The sequence below is a fragment of the Anolis sagrei genome, chromosome 5, assembly GCF_037176765.1.
Source record: "Anolis sagrei isolate rAnoSag1 chromosome 5, rAnoSag1.mat, whole genome shotgun sequence".
In the NCBI taxonomy this organism is placed as follows: Eukaryota; Metazoa; Chordata; class Lepidosauria; order Squamata; family Dactyloidae; genus Anolis; species Anolis sagrei.
Window position 1 is genome coordinate 104,773,669 of NC_090025.1, and position 4,116 is coordinate 104,777,784.

Sequence of the window (4,116 nt, forward strand, 5' to 3'; positions counted from 1 at the left end):
CTCGCGAGTCACGTGAGAGAAAGTACAAAGGGACGCGGCGGATGAGGGGGCGTGATCAGGACAGAGGCGGGCCAATGGGAAGGCGGCGGAGGGGGGCGGGGCTCCTGCAGCGCCCCCAGCAGGCGGGGTGGGCGGCCGGCCTCGAAGGGCGGCTCCCCAGCCAGGCAGGTGGGAAAGAGGAGCAGGCAGGCAGGAAGGAAGGGGCGGGGTCACAGAGCCCCTCCTTCTCCTCTCTCTGGCTGGGGAGCCGGGCATAGGTAAAAGCCCAGTACTGTCCAACTCTGGGAGTTGGTGCTCATCTCCATTTCTAAACCGAAGAGCCGGCGTTGTCTATAGACACCTCCAAGGTCATGTGGCCAGCATGACTGCATAGAGTGCTGTTACCTTCCCGCAAAAGTAGTAGCTATTGATCTCAGGAGCGTAGCCAGGCAGGCATGTAGCGGGAGGGGGGGGGGGGGCTTGGGAGGCTTCAGCCCCCCCCCCCCGAAATTCTCATGGTGGTTCGCGAAAAGGCCTTACTGTTGCATAATTTAAACTGTTATGTTTATTCATATCATGATCTGATCACCATACTCAATATATCCCATATGCATGGGGGTGTTGGGGTAATGATACAAAAGATTTGCTAGGCTAGACCCTCTTTCACTCAGACTCAGCCCCCCCCCGAAACTCAGCCCCCCCAGAAACCCCCCTGAAAAAAAATCAGCCCCCCCCCCCCGAAACGAAATCCTGGCTACGGGCCTGTAGCCAGGATTTCGTTTCGGGGGGGGGGGGGTTGAGTGAAAGAGGGTCTACCCCAGCAAACCTTTTGCATCATTACCCCAATACCCCCATGCATATGGGATATATTGAGTATGGTGATCAGATCATGATATGAATAAACATAACAGTTTAAATAATGCACCAGTAAGGCCTTTTCGCAAACCACCATGAGAATTTCGAAGGCTTTCATGGCCGGAATCACTGGGTTGTTGTAGGTTTTTTCGGGCTATATGGCCATGGTCTAGAGGCATTCTCTCCTGACGTTTCGCCTGCATCTATGGCAAGCATCCTCAGAGGTAATGAGGTCTGCTGAACGTAGCATTTGTTGGATTTTCTTGGCGGGTCACAGAGCCCCGCCTTCTCTCTCTGGCTGGGGAGCCGGGCATAGGTTTTTGTTGTTTTTTTTTTTGTCGTGTCAGGAGCAAGTCGCTTCTGTTGTGAGAGAATTGGCCGTCTGCAAGGACGTTGCCCAGGGAACGCCTGGATGATTTTGATGTTTTTATCATCCTTGAGGGAGGCTTCTCTCATGTCCCCGCATGAGGAGCTGGAGCTGATAGAGGGAGCTCATCCGCCTCTCATAGAATCATAGAATCAAAGAGTTGGAAGAGACCTCATGGGCCATCCAGTCCAACCCCCTGCCAAGAAGCAGGAATATTGCATTCAAAGCACCCCTGACAGATGGCCATCCAGCCTCTGTTTAAAAGCTTCCAAAGAAGGAGCCTCCACCATACTCCGGGGCAGAGAGTTCCACTGCTGAACGGCTCTCACAGTCAGGAAGTTCTTCCTCATGTTCAGATGGAATCTCCTTTCTTGTAGTTTGAAGCCTTTGTTTCACTGCGTCCTAGTTTCCAGGGAAGCAGAAAACAAGCTTGCTCCCACCTCCCTGTGTCTTCCTCTCACATATTTATACATGGCTATCATATCTCCTCTCAGCCTTCTCTTCTTCAGGCTAAACATGCCCAGCTCCTTAAGCCGCTCCTCATAGGGCTTGTTCTCCAGACCCTTGATCATTTTAGTCGCCCTCCTCTGGACACATTCCAGCTTGTCAATATCTCTCTTGAATTGTGGTGCCCAGAATTGGACACAATATTCCAGGTGTGGTCTAACCAGAGCAGAATAGAGTTGGAAGAGACCTCATGGGCCATCCAGTCCAACCCCCTGCCAAAAAGCAGGAAAATTGCATTCAAAGCACCCCCAACAGATGGCCATCTGGCCTCTGTTTAAAAGCTTCCAAAGAAGGATCCTCCACCACACTCCGGGGCAGAGAGTTCCACTGCTGAACAGCTCTCACAGTCAGGAAGTTCTTCCTAATGTTCAGATGGAATCTCCTTCGTTGTAGTTTGAACCACCAAACTACCAACCTTTTGATAAGCAAGTTTAGCAGCTCAGCGGTTTAACCCGCTGCACCACCAGTGTTTTGGACTGCAACTCCCAGAATTCCGGTAGGCCAAAAAAAAAAAACCTAAACAAACAAGGTTGGGAACCACTGTTTGTCTGGTTATTTCTATCTACACTGCCATATGCAACCCACACTATCTGCTTTGATCTGGATTATATGACTACACTGCTATATAATCCAGTTCAAAGTAGATAATATGGATTTTATAATGCAGAATGGAAGGGACCTTGGTGGAAAAGACCAGCTTCTCTTGCTGATTCCCTTTTAATTTTGTAAGGAAAGGAGCTGTCCATTCAGCACCAGGCAAGAGAGGCTGCAGCTAGGGCCCTTTCCACACAGCTGAATAAAATCTCACATTCTGGAATAGATGGCAGTGTGGACTCAGATAACCCAGTTCAAAGCAGATATTGTGGGATATTCTGCCTTGATATTCTGGGTGGAAGGGCCCACAAAGAAGTCAAAAGACCCCGAGAAGAATGAGAGTGATTTATATAAATAAACACAAGAACAAAAGAGATCTCAGATCCTCAAACGTTTTGTTGCCAGCCTTCTGCTTCCACTTTGGAGGCAGAAGCTCATTCATTGATCAGATACTCAGTCCCTCTCTTTCTTGCCATGGATACCCATTTCTGCTTTTGAGGTGACAGCAGCAGCACCCCTATTTGTTCATCTCTCAGATCCTTAGTCTCTCCATCAAATCTCATATACAACACAAGTAGCGAATTAACCAAAGACAAAGCTAGGGAGAGACTCAGGCCCTATCTACACGGGTATATAATCCAGATTATTAAATCAGACCATCCACATTATCTGCTTTGAGCTGGATTATATGAGTCTACAATGCCATATCCTGTGTGAGTCAACACTGCCATATGGAGCCCCCAGTGGCACAGCAGGTTATATCACTGAGCTGCTGAACTTGCTGACTGAAAGGTTGGTAGTTCAAATCTGGGGAGTGGGGGGTGAGCTCCTGCTGTTAGCTCCAGTTTCTGCCAACCTAGCAGTTCCAAAACATGCAAATGTGAATAAATCAGTAGGTATCGCTCCAGCAGGAAGGTAAAGGCGCACCATGCAGAACAATGCCAGCTCCTCACCTTAGAAATGGAGATGAGCACCACCCCAGAGTTGTACACAACTAGACTTAATAATCTATATAAATAAAAATGTAATGTTCATTTGTGGGATTAACAGAACTCAAAAACCACTGGATGAATTGACACTAAATTTGGACACAAGACACCTTACAACCCAATGTATGTCCTTCACTCGAAAAAAATAATTTTTGTCATTTGGGAGTTGTAGTTGCTGGGATTTATAGTTCGCCTATAATCAAAGAACATTCTGAACCCCACTAACAATGGAACTGAACTAAACTTGACACACAGTTCTCCCATGACCAACAGAAAATACTGGAAGGGTTTGGTGGGCAGTGTCTTTTGGTTTTGGAGTTGTAGTTCACCTACATCCAGAGATCACTGTGGACTCAAACAACGATGGATCTGGGCCAAACTCTACAAGAATACTTAATATGCCCAAATGTGAACACTGGTGGAGTTTGGAGGAAATCGAATCTTGACATCTGGGAGTTGTAGTTGCTGGGATTTATAGTCCACCTACAGTCACAAAGCATTTTGAACCCCACCAACGATAGAATTGGGCCAGACCTCCCACACAGAACCCACATGTGGGCCACAACAACGTGTTGCAGGGGACGGCTAGTAAAATAATAAACTTTATTTGTACCCCGCCACCATCTCCCCAAGGGGACTCAGAGCGGCTTACTTGAGGCCACACCCATCAATACAGTAAACACAATATAACACAAAAACACAACAAAAATCAAGAAATAAAATAACATAAAATGCAGAACCAATGTAAATAAGCAACACAACAGTATAAAATCAAAACATTCAACACTAACAATGATCACAGTGGGCAGGGCCAGATTCAAGGAT